The sequence below is a fragment of the Bufo gargarizans genome, chromosome 3 (genome assembly GCF_014858855.1).
Source record: "Bufo gargarizans isolate SCDJY-AF-19 chromosome 3, ASM1485885v1, whole genome shotgun sequence".
In the NCBI taxonomy this organism is placed as follows: Eukaryota; Metazoa; Chordata; class Amphibia; order Anura; family Bufonidae; genus Bufo; species Bufo gargarizans.
The window spans coordinates 17,972,236-17,993,755 of record NC_058082.1 but is presented as its reverse complement, the minus strand read 5'-3'; the positions used below and the strand labels follow the sequence as shown (position 1 = coordinate 17,993,755).

At 47.0% G+C, this 21,520-nt stretch overlaps 1 protein-coding gene across 1 annotated transcript in view; it reads left to right on the top strand.

Annotated features, from left to right (window-relative positions):
- LOC122931070 (zinc finger protein 773-like) overlaps positions 1–21,520 on the top strand; it is a 426,553-nt gene that overhangs the window by 306,714 nt on the left and 98,319 nt on the right. The gene's annotated exons all lie outside the window — the stretch shown is intronic.

Below are 21,520 nucleotides of genomic sequence, written 5' to 3'. Positions count from 1 at the left end.
TTGAAATTGGTAGAGGTGTCCATCGTCAAACCATTTAAGGTTTTTATGTGAGAAGAGTGGAACAAATGGTTGGCTGCTGGGAATCACTGGATAAATTAAAAGACCCACCATTACAAACGTTTGTGAGTGGGTGAAAATATCATGGCAGTCAGTGAAGGATGAAACTGTGATAAGGTCATTCCAAAAATTTGACATCAGCAATGCATTAGATGGTGCCCTACATGAAGATAGAGAATAAAGTGTCTCTCATTTGTGAATGCCAGGGATGGTGGTTCTTAACGCTGCTGTTCACTTTTACATTATTGAAATATTATTCAGCTTTTTTTTATATATATGGTATACATACACACATAAGGCAGGGTAGAGTGACCTGGGGAAAGCTCTTACCCTACTTGTCCCTAATCGGAAAACCCTGCCTATCAAAACAGAATAGACGTTCTGATAAGAAAGATCCTGTGTTAGGAACCTCCGAGTGCCCCCTACTCAGGATAGTAACATTCACCAACAAACCCAGTCAACAATCAGTGTCAGTGATACCTAACATAGCAAAAATGATCTGTCAGTCCAAAGAGGATACACAGTAACTGACAGTAACCTTATAAGTCAAAGACAAGCTATCAATGCAACAAAGTATAATAGCTGATGTCCCGGTACCTGACATTAATAGTCCACAAACCCTGACATAGTAACAAGGAAGGCTCAAAAAAAGCCCTCTGTCCATCCAGTTCGGCCTGTTCTCCTGCAAGTTGATCCAGAGGAAGGCAAAAAACCACTGTGAGGTAGAAGCCAATTTTCCCCACTTTAGGGGAAAAAAATAATTCCTTCCCGACTCCAATCAGGCATCAGAATAACTCCCTGGATCACTGATCTCTCTAGTAGCTATAGCCTGTAATATTATTACGCTCCAGAAATACATCCAGGCCCCTCTTGAATTCCTTTATTGTACTCACCATCACCACCTCCTCAGGCAGAGAGCTCCATAGTCTCACTGCTCTTACCGTATAGAGTCCATAGTCTCACTGCTCTTACAGTATAGAGTCCATAGTCTCACTGCTCTTACAGTATAGAGTCCATAGTCTCACTGCTCTTACCGTAAAGAGTCCATAGTCTCACTGCTCTTACAGTATAGAGTCCACAGTCTCACTGCTCTTACAGTATAGAGCTCCATAGTCTCACTGCTCTTACAGTAAAGAGTCCATAGTCTCACTGCTCTTACAGTATAGAGTCCATATTCTCACTGCTCTTACAGTATAGAGTCCATAGTCTCACTGCTCTTACCGTAAAGAGTCCATAGTCTCACTGCTCTTACCGTAAAGAGTCCATAGTCTCACTGCTCTTACAGTATAGAGTCCATAGTCTCACTGCTCTTACCGTAAAGTGTCCATAGTCTCACTGCTCTTACCGTAAAGAATCCTCTTCTATGTTTGTGTACAAACCTTCTTTCCGCCAGACGCAGAGGATGTCCCCTCGTCACAGTCACCGTCCTGGGAATGAATTGATGATGGGAGTGATCTCTGTACTGACCCCTGATACATTTATACATAGTAATTAGATCTCCTCTCAGTCGTCTTTTTTCTAAAGTGAATAACCCTAATGCTGATAATCTTTCAGGGTACTGTAGTTGCCCCATTCCAGTTATTACTTTAGTTGCCCTCCTCTGGACCCTCTCCAGCTCTGCTATGTCTGCCTTGTTCCCAGGAGCCCAGAACTGTACACAGTCCTCCATGTGTGGTCTGACTAGTGATGTGTAAAGCGGTAGGACTATGTTCTCATCACGGGAATCTATGACTAGAGTTGAGCGAACACCTGGATGTTCGGGTTCGAGAAGTTCGGCCGAACATCCCGGAAATGTTCGGGTTCGGGATCCGAACCCGATCCGAACTTCGTCCCGAACCCGAACCCCATTGAAGTCAATGGGGACCCGAACTTTTCGGCACTAAAAAGGCTGTAAAACAGCCCAGGAAAGAGCTAGAGGGCTGCAAAAGGCAGCAACATGTAGGTAAATCCCCTGCAAACAAATGTGGATAGGGAAATGAATTAAAATAAAAATTAAATAAATAAAAATTAACCAAAATCAATTGGAGAGAGGTTCCATAGCAGAGAATCTGGCTTCCCGTCACCCACCACTGGAACAGTCCATTCTCAGATATTTAGGCCCCGGCACCCAGGCAGAGGAGAGAGGTCCCGTAACAGAGAATCTGTCTTCATGTCAGCAGAGAATTAGTCTGCATGTCATAGCAGAGAATGAGGCTTCACGTCAGCCACCACTGCAACAGTCCATTGGCATATATTTAGGCCCAGCACACACACAGGCAGAGGAGAGAGGTCCCGTAACAGAGAATCTGGCTTCATGTCAGCAGAGAATCAGTCTGCATGTCATAGCAGAGAATGAGGCTTCACGTCAGCCACCACTGCAACAGTCCATTGGCATATATTTAGGCCCAGCACCCAGGCAGAGGAGGGAGGTCCCGTAACAGAGAATCTGTCTTCATGTCAGCAGAGAATTAGTCTGCATGTCATAGCAGAGAATGAGGCTTCACGTCAGCCACCACTGCAACAGTCCATTGGCATATATTTAGGCCCAGCACCCAGGCAGAGGAGGGAGGTCCCGTAACAGAGAATCTGTCTTCATGTCAGCAGAGAATTAGTCTGCATGTCATAGCAGAGAATGAGGCTTCACGTCAGCCACCACTGCAACAGTCCATTGGCATATATTTAGGCCCAGCACACACACAGGCAGAGGAGAGAGGTCCCGTAACAGAGAATCTGGCTTCATGTCAGCAGAGAATCAGTCTGCATGTCATAGCAGAGAATGAGGCTTCACGTCAGCCACCACTGCAACAGTCCATTGGCATATATTTAGGCCCAGCACACACACAGGCAGAGGAGAGAGGTCCCGTAACAGAGAATCTGGCTTCATGTCAGCAGAGAATCAGTCTGCATGTCATAGCAGAGAATGAGGCTTCACGTCAGCCACCACTGCAACAGTCCATTGGCATATATTTAGGCCCAGCACACACACAGGCAGAGGAGAGAGGTCCCGTAACAGAGGATCTGGCTTCATGTCAGCAGAGAATCAGTCTGCATGTCATAGCAGAGAATCAGGCTTCACGTCAGCCACCACTGCAACAGTCCATTGTCATAAATTTAGGCCCAGCACCCAGGCAGAGGAGAGAGGTCCCGTAACAGAGAATCTGGCTTCATGTCAGCAGAGAATCAGTCTTCATATCATAGCAGAGAATCAGGCTTCACGTCACCCACCACTGTAAGAGTCAATTTTCATAAATTTAGGCCCAGAACCCAGGCAGAGGAGAAAGGTCCCGTAACAGACAATCTGGCTTCATGTCAGCAGAGAATCAGTCTTCATATCATAGCAGAGAATCAGGCTTCACGTCACCCACCACTGTAAGAGTCAATTTTCATAAATTTAGGCCCAGAACCCAGGCAGAGGAGAAAGGTCCCGTAACAGACAATCTGGCTTCATGTCAGCAGAGAATCAGTCTTCATATCATAGCAGAGAATCAGGCTTCACGTCACCCACCACTGTAAGAGTCAATTTTCATAAATTTAGGCCCAGAACCCAGGCAGAGGAGAAAGGTCCCGTAACAGACAATCTGGCTTCATGTCAGCAGAGAATCAGTCTTCATATCATAGCAGAGAATCAGGCTTCACGTCACCCACCACTGTAAGAGTCAATTTTCATAAATTTAGGCCCAGAACCCAGGCAGAGGAGAAAGGTCCCGTAACAGACAATCTGGCTTCATGTCAGCAGAGAATCAGTCTTCATATCATAGCAGAGAATCAGGCTTCACGTCACCCACCACTGCAACAGTCCATTGGCATATATTTAGGCCTAGCACACAGGCAGAGCAGAGAGGTCCCGTAACAGACAATCTGGCTTCATGACAGCAGAGAATCAGTCTGCATGTCATAGCAGAGAATCAGGCTTCACGTCAGCCACCACTGCAACAGTCCATTGTCATAAATTTAGGCCCAGCACCCAGGCAGAGGAGAGAGGTCCCGTAACAGAGGATCTGGCTTCATGTCAGCAGAGAATCAGTCTGCATGTCATAGCAGAGAATGAGGCTTCACGTCAGCCACCACTGCAACAGTCCATTGGCATATATTTAGGCCCAGCACACACACAGGCAGAGGAGAGAGGTCCCGTAACAGACAATCTGGCTTCATGTCAGCAGAGAATTAGTCTGCATGTCATAGCAGAGAATGAGGCTTCACGTCACCCACCACTGCAACAGTCCATTGGCATATATTCAGGCCCAGCACCCAGGCAGAGGAGAGAGGTCCCGTAACAGAGGATCTGGCTTCATGTCAGCAGAGAATCAGTCTGCATGTCATAGCAGAGAATCAGGCTTCACGTCAGCCACCACTGCAACAGTCCATTGTCATAAATTTAGGCCCAGCACCCAGGCAGAGGAGAGAGGTCCCGTAACAGACAATCTGGCTTCATGTCAGCAGAGAATTAGTCTGCATGTCATAGCAGAGAATCAGGCTTCATGTCAGCCACCACTGCAACAGTCCATTGGCATATATTTAGGCCTAGCACACAGGCAGAGGAGAGGTTCATTCAACTTTGGGTAGCATCGCAATATAATGGTAAAATGAAAATAAAAATAGGATTGAATGAGGAAGTGCCCTGGAGTCCAATAATATATGGTTATGGGGAGGTAGTTAATGTCTAATCTGGACAAGGGACGGACAGGTCCTGTGGGATCCATGCCTGGTTCATTTTTATGAACGTCAGCTTGTCCACATTGGCTGTAGACAGGCGGCTGCGTTTGTCTGTAATGACGCCCCCTGCCGTGCTGAATACACGTTCAGACAAAACGCTGGCTGCCGGGCAGGCCAGCACCTCCAAGGCATAAAAGGCTAGCTCTGGCCACGTGGACAATTTAGAGACCCAGAAGTTGAATGGGGCCGAACCATCAGTCAGTACGTGGAGGGGTGTGCACACGTACTGTTCCACCAGGTTAGTGAAATGTTGCCTCCTGCTAACACGTTGCGTATCAGGTGGTGGTGCAGTTAGCTGTGGCGTGTTGACAAAAGTTTTCCACATCTCTGCCATGCTAACCCTGCCCTCAGAGGAGCTGGCCGTGACACAGCTGCCTTGGCGACCTCTTGCTCCTCCTCTGCCTTGGCCTTGGGCTTCCACTTGTTCCCCTGTGACATTTGGGAATGCTCTCAGTAGCGCGTCTACCAACGTGCGCTTGTACTCGCGCATCTTCCTATCACGCTCCAGTGCAGGAAGTAAGGTGGGCACATTGTCTTTGTAGCGTGGATCCAGCAGGGTGGCAACCCAGTAGTCCGCACAGGTTAAAATGTGGGCAACTCTGCTGTCGTTGCGCAGGCACTGCAGCATGTAGTCGCTCATGTGTGCCAGGCTGCCCAGGGGTAAGGACAAGCTGTCCTCTGTGGGAGGCGTATCGTCATCGTCCTGCCTTTCCCCCCAGCCACGCACCAGTGATGGACCCGAGCTGCGTTGGGTGCCACCCCGCTGTGACCATGCTTCATCCTCATCCTCCTCCACCTCCTCCTCATCCTCGTCCTCCTCGTCCTCCAGTAGTGGGCCCTGGCTGGCCACATTTGTACCTGGCCTCTGCTGTTGCAAAAAACCTCCCTCTGAGTCACTTCGAAGAGACTGGCCTGAAAGTGCTAAAAATGACCCCTCTTCCTCATCCTCCTCCTCCTCCTCCTGGGCCACCTCCTGTTCCATCATCGCCCTAAGTGTTTTCTCAAGGAGACATAGAAGTGGTATTGTAACGCTGATAACGGTGTCATCGCCACTGGCCATGTTGGTGGAGTACTCGAAACAGCGCAACAGGGCACACAGGTCTCGCATGGAGGCCCAGTCATTGGTGGTGAAGTGGTGCTGTTCCGCAGTGCGACTGACCCGTGCGTGCTGCAGCTGAAACTCCACTATGGCCTGCTGCTGCTCGCACAGTCTGTCCAGCATGTGCAAGGTGGAGTTCCACCTGGTGGGCACGTCGCATATGAGGCGGTGAGCGGGAAGGCCGAAGTTACGCTGTAGCGCAGACAGGCGAGCAGCGGCAGGATGTGAACGCCGGAAGCGCGAACAGACGGCCCGCACTTTATGCAGCAGCTCTGACATGTCGGGGTAGTTGTGAATGAACTTCTGCACCACCAAATTCAGCACATGCGCCAAGCAAGGGATGTGCGTCAAACCGGCTAGTCCCAGAGCTGCAACGAGATTTCGCCCATTATCACACACCACCAGGCCGGGCTTGAGGCTCACCGGCAGCAACCACTCGTCGGTCTGTTGTTCAATACCCCGCCACAACTCCTGTGCGGTGTGGGGCCTGTCCCCCAAACATATGAGTTTCAGAATGGCCTGCTGACGTTTACCCCGGGCTGTGCTGAAGTTGGTGGTGAAGGTGTGTGGCTGACTGGATGAGCAGGTGGAAGAAGAGGAGGAGGAAGCCGAGAAGGAGGAGGTGGCAACAGGAGGCAAAGAATGTTGCCCTGCGATCCTTGGCGGCGGAAGGACGTGCGCCAAACAGCTCTCCGCCTGGGGCCCAGCTGCCACTACATTTACCCAGTGTGCAGTTAGGGAGATATAGCGTCCCTGGCCGTGCTTACTGGTCCACGTATCTGTGGTTAGGTGGACCTTGCTACAGATGGCGTTGCGCAGTGCACACTTGATTTTATCGGATACTTGGTTGTGCAGGGAAGGCACGGCTCTCTTGGAGAAGTAGTGCCGGCTGGGAACAACATACTGTGGGACAGCAAGCGACATGAGCTGTTTGAAGCTGTCTGTGTCCACCAGCCTAAATGACAGCATTTCATAGGCCAGTAGTTTAGAAATGCTGGCATTCAGGGCCAGGGATCGAGGGTGGCTAGGTGGGAATTTACGCTTTCTATCAAATGTTTGTGAGATGGAGAGCTGAACGCTGGCGTGTGACATGGTTGAGACGCTTGGTGACGGAGGTGGTGGTGGTGGTGTTGGTGGTACATCCCCTGTTTGCTGGGCGGCAGGTGCCAACGTTCCTCCAGAGGCGGAGGAAGAGGCCGAGGCGGCAGCAGCAGAATAGGCCGAGGCGGCAGCAGCAGAAGAGGTAGCAGGGGGAGCCTGAGTGACTTCCTTGGTTTTAAGGTGTTTACTCCACTGCAGTTCATGCTTTGCATGCAGGTGCCTGGTCATGCAGGTTGTGCTCAGGTTCAGAACGTTAATGCCTCGCTTCAGGCTCTGATGGCACAGCGTGCAAACCACTCGGGTCTTGTCGTCAGCACATTGTTTGAAGAAGTGCCATGCCAGGGAACTCCTTGAAGCTGCCTTTGGGGTGCTCGGTCCCAGATGGCGGCGGTCAGTAGCAGGCGGAGTCTCTTGGCGGCGGGTGTTCTGCTTTTGCCCACTGCTCCCTCTTTTGCTACGCTGTTGGCTCGGTCTCACCACTGCCTCTTCCTCCGAACTGTGAAAGTCAGTGGCACGACCTTCATTCCATGTGGGGTCTAGGACCTCATCGTCCCCTGCATCGTCTTCCACCCAGTCTTGATCCCTGACCTCCTGTTCAGTCTGCACACTGCAGAAAGACGCAGCAGTTGGCACCTGTGTTTCGTCATCATCAGAGACATACTGAGGTGGTATTCCCATGTCCTCATCATCAGGAAACATAAGTGGTTGTGCGTCAGTGCATTCTATGTCTTTCACCGCTGGGGAAGGGCTAGGTGGATGCCCTTGGGAAACCCTGCCAGCGGAGTCTTCAAACAGCATAAGAGACTGCTGCATAACTTGAGGCTGAGACAGTTTCCCTGGTATGCATGGGGGTGATGTGACAGACTGATGGGGTTGGTTTTCAGGCGCCATCTGTGCGCTTTCTGCAGAAGACTGGGTGGGAGATAATGTGAACGTGCTGGATCCACTGTCGGCCACCCAATTGACTAATGCCTGTACCTGCTCAGGCCTTACCATCCTTAGAACGGCATTGGGCCCCACCATATATCGCTGTAAATTCTGGCGGCTACTGGGACCTGAGGTAGTTGGTACACTAGGACGTGTGGATGTGGCAGAACGGCCACGTCCTCTCCCAGCACCAGAGGGTCCACTAACACCACCACGACCATGTCCACGTCCGCGTCCCTTACTAGATGTTTTTCTCATTGTTATGGTTCACCACAACAACAAATATATTATTTGGCCCAATGTATTGTATTCAAATTCAGCGGGATATAAATTTGAGGCCTAGTATTTAGGCGCTGGGTGACCGGTATGGATTTAGTGACAGAATTAGACTTGGAAATGCACAGAAGCGTGTGTGTGAAGTTATTCTGAATGACCCAATGTGCACCTTGAATATTATATACCCTTTTTGGGATAGATTTCAAATAGCTCTGATATAGCAGGAACCACTAAATTATGAAATTGCTAAATTGGGAATTGTACTTCAACCCAGAACAAAAAATGTGCTTTGACGGACACTAAATAACTTTCCCAGCTACAACAGGACAGCGGTAACGAGAGATTTAGAGGGATTTAAATTTGAGGCCTAGTATTTAGGCGCTGGGTGACAGGTATGGGTTTAGTGACAGAATTAGACTTGGAAATACACAGTAGCGGGTGTGTGTGAAGTTATTCTGAATGACCCAATGTGCACCTTCAATATTATATACCCTTTTTGGGATAGATTTCAAATAGCTCTGATATAGCAGGAACCACTAAATTATGAAATTGCTAAATTGGGAATTGTACTTCAACCCAGAACAAAAAATGTGCTTTGACGGGCACTAAATAACTTTCCCAGCTACAACAGGACAGCGGTAACGAGAGATTTAGAGGGATTTAAATTTGAGGCCTAGTATTTAGGCGCTGGGTGACAGGTATGGGTTTAGTGACAGAATTAGACTTGGAAATACACAGTAGCGGGTGTGTGTGAAGTTATTCTGAATGACCCAATGTGCACCTTCAATATTATATACCCTTTTTGGGATAGATTTCAAATAGCTCTGATATAGCAGGAACCACTAAATTATGAAATTGCTAAATTGGGAATTGTACTTCAACCCAGAACAAAAAATGTGCTTTGACGGACACTAAATATCTTGCCCAGCAACAACAGTACAGCGGTGGGTAACGAGAGATTTAGAGGGATTTAAATTTGAGGCCTAGTATTTAGGCGCTGGGTCACCGGTATGGATTTAGTGACAGAATTAGACTTGGAAATGCACAGAAGCGTGTGTGTGAAGTTATTCTGAATGACCCTATGTGCACCTTCAATATTATATACCCTTTTAGGGATAGATTTCAAATAGCTCTGATATAGCAGAAACCACTAAATTATGAAATTGCTAAATTGGGAATTGTACTTCAACCCAGAACAAAAAATGTGCTTTGACGGACACTAAATATCTTGCCCAGCAACAACAGTACAGCGGTGGGTAACGAGAGATTTAGAGGGATTTAAATTTGAGGCCTAGTATTTAGGCGCTGGGTCACCGGTATGGATTTAGTGACAGAATTAGACTTGGAAATGCACAGAAGCGTGTGTGTGAAGTTATTCTGAATGACCCTATGTGCACCTTCAATATTATATACCCTTTTAGGGATAGATTTCAAATAGCTCTGATATAGCAGAAACCACTAAATTATGAAATTGCTAAATTGGGAATTGTACTTCAACCCAGAACAAAAAATGTGCTTTGACGGACACTAAATATCTTGCCCAGCAACAACAGTACAGCGGTGGGTAACGAGAGATTTAGAGGGATTTAAATTTGAGGCCTAGTATTTAGGCGCTGGGTCACCGGTATGGATTTAGTGACAGAATTAGACTTGGAAATGCACAGAAGCGGGTGTGTGTGAAGTTATTCTGAATGACCCTATGTGCACCTTCAATATTATATACCCTTTTAGGGATAGATTTCAAATAGCTCTGATATAGCAGAAACCACTAAATTATGAAATTGCTAAATTGGGAATTGTACTTCAACCCAGAACAAAAAATGTGCTTTGACGGACACTAAATATCTTGCCCAGCAACAACAGTACAGCGGTAACGAGAGATTTAGAGGGATTTAAATTTGAGGCCTAGTATTTAGGCGCTGGGTGACCGGTATGGATTTATTTCAACGAGGGTCAGCCGGCACTCCGTTTGTAGGCGTGGTGCACGTGTCCAGGGCCGAAGTCCAGGTACAAATAACAGAAAAGACCGGCACTCACTTATCTTCAAAGATTTTTTCTTTTATTCGCCACACATAGATATGTTCAGTGACGCGCGTTTCGGCTCTGTTGCGAGCCTTTCTCAAACCAATGGCATATAACAAAATCATACACTACAATTGATTTAAATAGACCGCCAAAGCGGAAATGACATCATGTAGTCATGGTAATTCAGACAAACAAAATGGAGTAAAGGGTAAGAAAAGAAAAAAGAAAACAGAAAAAGCAAGAGAGAGGGAACAAAGAAAAAGGGGAAACACAGAGTAACAATTTAAATAATCAGATACACGTGAGAAACAGCCCAATCGCAACAGCATCAATAAGAATGGTAGTAATCATAGATTCTTTTGAAGTTCTCTAGATATTCATACTAGCTTGCAATTCAGATGATGCGGTTGGGGGGTTCCTCACGTTTTCTGTAAAATACAAAAAACACAAAGTATAAATTTAACATACATATAAAAGAAACAGCCATCTATAAGAAGCTATGGAGATCGTACTCCCGGTTTAACCCCATGGGTTCCAGTGTCTGGAGTGTATGAATCCAATAGGATTCACGCTTCTTTAACATTTTTAAACGATTACCACCTCTACGAGGTTGTTGTATCTGCTCAATGATTTGAAAGCGCAATTGCGCAATATTGTGCTTGCAGCGATCAAAGTGATGAGGGACGGGTAGGAGTAAATTATTTTTTCTAATAGTGGACTTATGCTTAGAGAAGCGGTCCTTCATGCGCATGGATGTTTCACCTATATATAACAGTCCACAAGGGCACTTGAGTAAATATATGATGAAACTACTATTGCATGTAAAAAAGCCTCGAACTGGAAAGCGCTTGCCTGTGTGGGGATGCGTGAAATATTCCCCTTTAATTACACTTGAACAGTGTATACACCCTAGGCAAGGGAATGTGCCCTTTCTAGGAGTTGATAAAGTCTGCTGACGCTTCTCAGTTTGAGCACTGCCCACATCCGCCCTCACCACCATATCGCGGATATTCTTATTACGCTTATAGCACAATAAGGGGGGATTTTTAAACTCCTCAATAGAGGGATAAGCCCTTGACAATATATTCCAATGTTTAGAAAAAATAAATCGACACCTGTTCACCCATGGGTGGAACTTAGTAACGAACGGTATACGTGACCCCCTAGACTCCTGTTTAGGGGTCAAGGAGGTGACCCTACTTCTCTCACTATCCAGCAGTGCTGTGGGATATCCTCTATTCTCAAATCTCATAGACATTTCATCAAGACGTTTATCCTTCACTTCAGTATTAGAAACAATCCTACGTACCCTTTGAAATTGGGAGTGGGGTAAGGCTTTTTTTACTGTGGGGGGATGATAACTTGAGAAATGGAGAAGAGAATTTTTGTCGGTATTTTTGATATATAAATCAGTCACAATGGACCCACACAGGCAAGCGCTTTCCAGTTCGAGGCTTTTTTACATGCAATAGTAGTTTCATCATATATTTACTCAAGTGCCCTTGTGGACTGTTATATATAGGTGAAACATCCATGCGCATGAAGGACCGCTTCTCTAAGCATAAGTCCACTATTAGAAAAAATAATTTACTCCTACCCGTCCCTCATCACTTTGATCGCTGCAAGCACAATATTGCGCAATTGCGCTTTCAAATCATTGAGCAGATACAACAACCTCGTAGAGGTGGTAATCGTTTAAAAATGTTAAAGAAGCGTGAATCCTATTGGATTCATACACTCCAGACACTGGAACCCATGGGGTTAAACCGGGAGTACGATCTCCATAGCTTCTTATAGATGGCTGTTTCTTTTATATGTATGTTAAATTTATACTTTGTGTTTTTTGTATTTTACAGAAAACGTGAGGAACCCCCCAACCGCATCATCTGAATTGCAAGCTAGTATGAATATCTAGAGAACTTCAAAAGAATCTATGATTACTACCATTCTTATTGATGCTGTTGCGATTGGGCTGTTTCTCACGTGTATCTGATTATTTAAATTGTTACTCTGTGTTTCCCCTTTTTCTTTGTTCCCTCTCTCTTGCTTTTTCTGTTTTCTTTTTTCTTTTCTTACCCTTTACTCCATTTTGTTTGTCTGAATTACCATGACTACATGATGTCATTTCCGCTTTGGCGGTCTATTTAAATCAATTGTAGTGTATGATTTTGTTATATGCCATTGGTTTGAGAAAGGCTCGCAACAGAGCCGAAACGCGCGTCACTGAACATATCTATGTGTGGCGAATAAAAGAAAAAATCTTTGAAGATAAGTGAGTGCCGGTTGTGGCGAAACCAACCTCGCCACTGGGTTTTGGAGAGGACTGTTTAAAAGCCTCTTGCCTCAGGATTATGGCCCATAGTAACTGTAAAGGAGAAGACAGACCGGCCGCACAGCTTAAATCTGTCTGTAGAATTGTATTTTATGTTTATTATGCGTTCGGTTAAATTGTATGTTATGTGAGGGCACCCAGATAGCTAATATTATTGTATTCGTGTATTCTGAGTGCCATTCACCTAATGATATGCACTCAGACTTGAGCTATCTGGGCATATGTTAAATGTCTGTGTTTGCTGTGGGGGTGTGCCATTGTGTGTTTGGGTGGTGATTCCTGTCCTGTTGTCTCCACATGTGTATTGGTGATCTCCCCTTTGTCCTGAGAGATAATTGGATTGTGTTCGGTCGTCTCCGGGACAGAGGGGAGGAAACCATGATGCATTGTGGGGATATGTTGTATCTGTCCTGTATCTGCAAAAACTGTAATAAAAACCAGGCTGGGTGGGCCAGCACATCAGATCACTGCTTGACCCTCAACACGGAGCCTTGTCTCGTTATTGGGGAGATTCCCTGTATGCTGTTGGAGACTGATTGCCAGGAGTGTAAGCCGACTGAATGCTTTTCCTGTTCGTCTGCTGACAGCTACTTGTGAGGTTCCAGTTTGGAGTGCTATTTTGTATCCAGTTCGGGAGGTTGGTGTTCTGCAGTAGCTGTGCCTGTCTCTCGGAAAGGGGCATATCGCCTGAACGGATCTTAGCCCCTTGTCCGCTGAAACGGTGCCGTTACATTGGTGGCAAGCAGCGGGATCGTTCCTACAGCCAGAAGGACAGCTACAGGAGACACCATTTCTTTGGATTCTACAATTTAAGGGCAACGCATGTCCCAGTACAGCGACCCTAAAAGCACCAGGATGGAACCAGCAGTGGTATACGAGGAGGAGGACCTGGATGGCCGGGATGCATTAAGGAAAGGCATCTGGTACCAGGCCCTGGATAATGTACAATACCAGCGAGGTGAGAGTCTCCCCAGTGAAGAGCAGCGGTTGCAGAAGCAAGTGGCCCTGCGGATGCCCTTCCTGGGAGAGCAGCCCCTGGAGGAATGGGTAATGGAACTACAGCACCGGGTATGGCAGGAGCTATGGCTGGAGGATGCCTACCAGGCACTTTGGTGGTATGTGGCACAGTTTATACCCTGGACAGCTGAGCATGACAAGCCAGAGGGAGAGGAGTTTGATGGTCCTGGCTTGTTATGGGAGTCCTTTGCAGAGCCTGACTTCGGGAGCCCTGCACAGTCCAGACTTCAGGACATTTTCTATGAGAGGGAGGCTAGGCATGAGTGGGATGACCCCCATGAAGTAGAGAAAGACCTGGCTCACCTAGCAACCCTGGAGTGGGAACTGGAGCAGGACTACCGAGATCTCTTCCACTCCATTGAGAAGGCTCAGCAGGACGGTAAGGTGACAGACCCAGATCCAGACCCATTCAGCTGGGCAGATATTGTTGATGTTTACTGGGAAGAACCCCAGGTGGCCGGTGGAGATGGGACCGAGGTCTCTCCACCGGTCCTGCAGGGAATTGGGAGCCTAGTCTCCATTCCCCAGCGGCAGGCTGAGTTACAGGGGGCAGAGGTAGTTGTTCCTGCCCCCCAGCAGCAGAGTGATATGCCGGGAAGGCAGTGTAAAGTGCAGGGAGAGGAGAGCAGCGGCCTCCCTCCCCAGCGGCAGGCTGAGTTACAGGGGGCAGAGGTAGTTGTTCCTGCCCCCCAGCAGCAGCATGATTTTTTGGAAATTGGGAGCCGAGTCTCCATCCCCCAGCAGCAGCATGATTTTTTGGGAATTGGGAGCCGAGTCTCCATTCCCCAGCGGCAGGCGGAGTTACAGGGGGCAGAGACAGTCGGTCCTGTCCCCCAGCGGCAGAGTGTCCTACAGGGAATAGAGAGCCCAGTCTCCTTTCCCCAGCAGCAGGACACTGTATTGGGAGCGGAGGCGGTCGGTCACTCTCCCCAGCGGCTGGAAGTATGTATGGGAGAGGAGCTCGCTACCCCCTCTCTCCAGCGGCAGCTTAACGCACCAGGGGGAGACAGTAAGCCCCACAACAGTGCAGATGGGACCGTGGTCTCTGCACTTACAGCACAGGGGGTAGAGACAGTCGGTCTCCCCCTCCAACAACCAGGCTCCAACCAGGCTTCTTCCGTGGTAGCGCTGGCACCAGGGCTGAGTACCGCTGATCCCTGCCCACAAAGCAACCTCCACTCCAAACCAGGGAGCAACACAGAGACCGGGAGTACCAGCTTCCAACATCACCTTGGTGGACTTACTGGACAGAGACAGGCTACGAAATTCAGCAGGTCCAGTATTGGGTTGTGGGTGGGCTGCCAGACTAACTCAGGTACCGACCGGCGTGAGGTCAGGTATCTGGTTAGTCTTCCCTGGGGGGGGAGATGTGTGGCGAAACCAACCTCGCCACTGGGTTTTGGAGAGGACTGTTTAAAAGCCTCTTGCCTCAGGATTATGGCCCATAGTAACTGTAAAGGAGAAGACAGACCGGCCGCACAGCTTAAATCTGTCTGTAGAATTGTATTTTATGTTTATTATGCGTTCGGTTAAATTGTATGTTATGTGAGGGCACCCAGATAGCTAATATTATTGTATTCGTGTATTCTGAGTGCCATTCACCTAATGATATGCACTCAGACTTGAGCTATCTGGGCATATGTTAAATGTCTGTGTTTGCTGTGGGGGTGTGCCATTGTGTGTTTGGGTGGTGATTCCTGTCCTGTTGTCTCCACATGTGTATTGGTGATCTCCCCTTTGTCCTGAGAGATAATTGGATTGTGTTCGGTCGTCTCCGGGACAGAGGGGAGGAAACCATGATGCATTGTGGGGATATGTTGTATCTGTCCTGTATCTGCAAAAACTGTAATAAAAACCAGGCTGGGTGTGCCAGCACTTCAGATCACTGCTTGACCCTCAACACGGAGCCTTGTCTCGTTATTGGGGAGATTCCCTGTATGCTGTTGGAGACTGATTGCCAGGAGTGTAAGCCGACTGAATGCTTTTCCTGTTCGTCTGCTGACAGCTACTTGTGAGGTTCCAGTTTGGAGTGCTATTTTGTATCCAGTTCGGGAGGTTGGTGTTCTGCAATAGCTGTGCCTGTCTCTCAGAAAAGGGGCATATCGCCTAAACGGATCTTAACCCCTTGTCTGCTGAAACGGTGCCGTTACACCGGTCTTTTCTGTTATTTGTACCTGGACTTCGGCCCTGGACACGTGCACCACGCCTACAAACGGAGTGCCGGCTGACCCTCGTTGAAATACTTCTAATTTTCTTCAGCGCGAGCACCTGTGTATTTTCTATACAACATGGCTTCATTTTCCTACACGGAAGAACGGGCACGGGAAATCGTGTCCAATGTGACTGCTAATGTGGACTTTCTCAAAATACCTCCCACGGAGTATCGAGGGAGAGAACTCGAAAAGGAGGTAAGGAGATTAACCTCCTGGGAACTACATGTATCCACACTTGCTGAATATTGCCGCTTGCACCGTATCCCACGTGGATTGCGAGTCCATTTGAGACCCACGTTTTTTTGTGACAACATTGATTATTGCACTAACTTCTCAAATATTCTAAATAAGTGCTCCATGGACTTGATGGTATTAACCATCGAATACCTGACGGAAGCTATCATGACTAGCAGGCAGAAAATTGCCACCATCGAGATGCAACTCAAGGACGCTTTACCAGCTGAGGAATTGGTTACTCTAAAATCCAAAGTGGAAAAAATTGGCGCTGACCTGAAAAGGGAGATAGAAAGCACTAAACGCCAGAAATTTATCAGAGACTCTGAGGACTATTAGAATAAACGTGTATATAAATGGCAAGATCTGTCTGGCACAGCTATACCTCTATTTATCAGGCAGCAACGTCGGGGAACCTCGATGTCATCTGGATCGGGAAGTGATTCCACTATTGGACCTCCGCGTGCGCCTTTTTTAGGCAGAAGGAGACAAAGACCTCAACAAAGAAAAACACCAGACGAGCAGGACGCCATTATCGGGGGTATCGACGCACCACGGATAACACGCTCTCAGGTAGAGATGACACTTTAATTTTTAATATATCCTCTAAAAGCCTAAGTCCTCTCCAGTTGCAGGTATTGGAGAAGGGACTATCATTTTGTCCTACTAGTCCGCTGGACAGTTTTGAATTTGATATGGACTGTCAACGTTTCTTTAGGAACCTCCGACTCAAGGCGCATTTCTCAGGCTTGCAGTCCACCAATGTTGAAAAAAGCGCAAGTACAGCAACCACCAGTGACACTGGTCTATCATTGAAGGATTTTGGACTGAGAACCAAGAGTCACTTTCAACCACCTAAGTGTTATCATCCTGTTGAAACGTTCATTTTACTAGTCCAACGTGACATGTCAAAATCCCTGCAGGAGATACGGCAGGGTGGATTTCATGTTAACCACAACTTGTCGCGCATTGAGAAGCAGGCTATCGATAACTTATTGGGGGACGATAGCCTGATTTTCAAGCCTGCTGACAAGGGGGGTGCTCTTGTCCTTATGGACAAGGAGTATTATGTCAGTGAAATTCTGGGCCAGTTGGCCAATACCGATGTGTATCGTCCTTTGGACGGCGATCCGGTATACATTATAAAAAAGAAATTGTGTACTTTGGTTGATACATTTATTGCACAGCAGATTATTGACCCCAAATTGGGGGAATATCTGATTAATCATCATCCTGTAACACCTGTGTTTTATACACTGCCCAAAGTGCACAAATCCTTGTCCCAACCACCGGGTCGACCTATTGTGGCCTTGACTGATTCTATTTTGTCTCCACCAGCTATTTTGCTTGAAAAGGTTATGACACCCCTGACCAAAAACATGCCGTCTTTCCTGCTTGATACGAATCAATTTTTGCGTGAGGTTGGAACCCTGGTGTTACAGGATGATGATTTGTTAGTTACCCTCGATGTTTGTTCTCTGTACACTTCTATTGTTCACTGGAAGGGTATACGGGCTGTAGAGTGGCTTCTATCCTTCTCCTCTCACAGTGAAGGTGCCAAAGAATTTTTTCTGAAACTTCTTGAAATTATTTTAACTGAGAATTACTTTTTATTTCAGGACACCTACTACCAGCAGTGCTGTGGGACCGCGATGGGCTCGAATGCCGCACCGCCATATGCAAATTCATACATGTCATGGTTTGAAGACAAATATATTTACACCAATGATCTATTTAAAATTCATTGTATTTTTTGGCGAAGATTCGTCGATGACGTGTTTTGTGTATGGCGGGGCGGCATTCGATCCCTTCGTGCCTTTTCAGAATTTCTGAACTCAATTTGGCCCGAGCTGCAGTTTACTTTACATCATAGTGATCATGAGATTAATTTTTTGGACACCCTGGTCATTAAGGGTGCAGGTGGGTCCATTGTGACTGATTTATATATCAAAAATACCGACAAAAATTCTCTTCTCCATTTCTCAAGTTATCATCCCCCCACAGTAAAAAAAGCCTTACCCCACTCCCAATTTCAAAGGGTACGTAGGATTGTTTCTAATACTGAAGTGAAGGATAAACGTCTTGATGAAATGTCTATGAGATTTGAGAATAGAGGATATCCCACAGCACTGCTGGATAGTGAGAGAAGTAGGGTCACCTCCTTGACCCCTAAACAGGAGTCTAGGGGGTCACGTATACCGTTCGTTACTAAGTTCCACCCATGGGTGAACAGGTGTCGATTTATTTTTTCTAAACATTGGAATATATTGTCAAGGGCTTATCCCTCTATTGAGGAGTTTAAAAATCCCCCCTTATTGTGCTATAAGCGTAATAAGAATATCCGCGATATGGTGGTGAGGGCGGATGTGGGCAGTGCTCAAACTGAGAAGCGTCAGCAGACTTTATCAACTCCTAGAAAGGGCACATTCCCTTGCCTAGGGTGTATACACTGTTCAAGTGTAATTAAAGGGGAATATTTCACGCATCCCCACACAGGCAAGCGCTTTCCAGTTCGAGGCTTTTTTACATGCAATAGTAGTTTCATCATATATTTACTCAAGTGCCCTTGTGGACTGTTATATATAGGTGAAACATCCATGCGCATGAAGGACCGCTTCTCTAAGCATAAGTCCACTATTAGAAAAAATAATTTACTCCTACCCGTCCCTCATCACTTTGATCGCTGCAAGCACAATATTGCGCAATTGCGCTTTCAAATCATTGAGCAGATACAACAACCTCGTAGAGGTGGTAATCGTTTAAAAATGTTAAAGAAGCGTGAATCCTATTGGATTCATACACTCCAGACACTGGAACCCATGGGGTTAAACCGGGAGTACGATCTCCATAGCTTCTTATAGATGGCTGTTTCTTTTATATGTATGTTAAATTTATACTTTGTGTTTTTTGTATTTTACAGAAAACGTGAGGAACCCCCCAACCGCATCATCTGAATTGCAAGCTAGTATGAATATCTAGAGAACTTCAAAAGAATCTATGATTACTACCATTCTTATTGATGCTGTTGCGATTGGGCTGTTTCTCACGTGTATCTGATTATTTAAATTGTTACTCTGTGTTTCCCCTTTTTCTTTGTTCCCTCTCTCTTGCTTTTTCTGTTTTCTTTTTTCTTTTCTTACCCTTTACTCCATTTTGTTTGTCTGAATTACCATGACTACATGATGTCATTTCCGCTTTGGCGGTCTATTTAAATCAATTGTAGTGTATGATTTTGTTATATGCCATTGGTTTGAGAAAGGCTCGCAACAGAGCCGAAACGCGCGTCACTGAACATATCTATGTGTGGCGAATAAAAGAAAAAATCTTTGAAGATAAGTGAGTGCCGGTCTTTTCTGTTATAGGTATGGGTTTAGTGACAGAATTAGACTTGGAAATACACAGTAGCGGGTGTGTGTGAAGTTATTCTGAATGACCCAATGTGCACCTTCAATATTATATACCCTTTTTGGGATAGATTTCAAATAGCTCTGATATAGCAGGAACCACTAAATTATGAAATTGCTAAATTGGGAATTGTATTTCAACCCAGAACAAGAAATGTGCTTGAACGGACACTAAATAACTCGCCCAGCTACAGCACTAGGGACAGATTTAGCTGGATATAAATTTGAGGCCTAGTATTTAGGCGCTGGGTGACCGGTATGGATTTAGTGACAGAATTAGACTGGGATATGGCCAAAAAATAAACAGACTATTGCTGGTTAAATGCACTTGGTGTGACAGCTTCACCCTGATGTAGGCTTTAGCCAAAAAACAACCACACCATTGAGGGTTAAATGCACTTGGTGACAGGCGCAGCTTGCCCCTGATTTTGTATATGGCCAAAAAATGAACAGACTATTGCTGGTTAAATGCACTTGGTGTGACAGCTTCACCCTGATGTAGGCTTTAGCCAAAAAACAACCACACCATTGAGGGTTAAATGCACTTGGTCGCAGCTTGTGCTGGCGCACCACAAGACACAAAATGGCCGCCGATCACCCCAGAAAAATGAGACTGACAAACGGTCTGTGCAGCCTAAAAACAGTGAGCAATTGAGGATCAGCAGCTCAATGATCCACAGCTGCAGATCGATCAGTTAATCAAGTCCTTTGGAGGAGTTAATCTGCCTAATCTCGCCCTACTGTCGCAGCCGCAACCTCTCCCTACGCTAATCAGAGCAGAGTGACGGGCGGCGCTATGTGACTCCAGCTTAAATAGAGGCTGGGTCACATGGTGCTCTGGCCAATCACAGCCATGCCAATAGTAGGCATGGCTGTGATGGCCTCTTGGGGCAAGTAGTATGACGCTTGTTGATTGGCTGCTTTGCAGCCTTTCAAAAAGCGCCAAGAAAGCGTCACAAAAGCGCCAAGAAAGCGACGAACACCGAACCCGAACTTTTACGAAAATGTCCGGGTTCGGGTCCGTGTCACGGACACCCCAAAATTCGGTACGAACCCGAACTATACAGTTCGAGTTCGCTCATCCCTAATGGCAATGTTATGGGCTGGGGGGGGTCTGTGGATGGCAATGTTATGGGCTGGGGGGGTCTGTGGATGGCACATATATAACAGTGCCACCCACAGATCCCCCCCAGCCCATAACAGTGCCAGCCACAGATCCCCCCTGAAACAGTGTCCGTCAGCCACAGATCCCCCCCTGTAACAGTGTCCGTCATCCACAGATCCCCCCCTATAACAGTGTCCGTCATCCACAGATCCCCCCCGTAACAGTGCCAGCCACAGATCCCCCCTGTAACAGTGTCCGTCATCCACAGATCCCCCCCTATAACAGTGTCCATCATCCACAGATCCCCCCCCTGTAACAGTGCCAGCCACAGATCCCCCCTGTAACAGTGTCCGTCATCCACAGATCCCCCCCTATAACAGTGTCCGTCATCCACAGATCCCCCCCCTGTAACAGTGCCAGCCAAAGATCCCCCCTGTAACAGTGTCCGTCATCCACAGATCCCCCCCTATAACAGTGTCCGTCATCCACAGATCCCCCCCTATAACAGTGTCCGTCATCCACAGATCCCCCCCCTATAACAGTGTCCGTCATCCACAGATCCCCCCCTATAACAGTGTCCGTCATCCACAGATCCCCCCCCTATAACAGTGTCCGTCATCCACAGATCCCCCCCCTATAACAGTGTCCGTCATCCACAGATCCCCCCCCCTATAACAGTGTCCGTCATCCACAGATCCCCCCCATAACAGTGTCCGTCACCCACAGATCCCCAGTAATAGTGCCACCCATAGACCACCATTAGTTCCAAACACACAGCACACCTTTTGGTTAAAAATATTTTTTTTCTTATTTTCCTCCCCAAAAACCTAGGTGCGTCTTATGGGCCGGTGCGTCTTATAGGGCGAAAAATACGGTAACCAGTTTGACTATGGGCTATTCCTGTGGCCATTTTCCTGGCAGTCCTCTGGTTTTCCTCCTCAAACTGGGATCTGGTCTACCTCTTGGAATAGTTACAGTGTAGTTGGCAGCTGGGTCAGAGACATCAAAGTCAGAAGATCAGAAAAAACATAGTGAGAA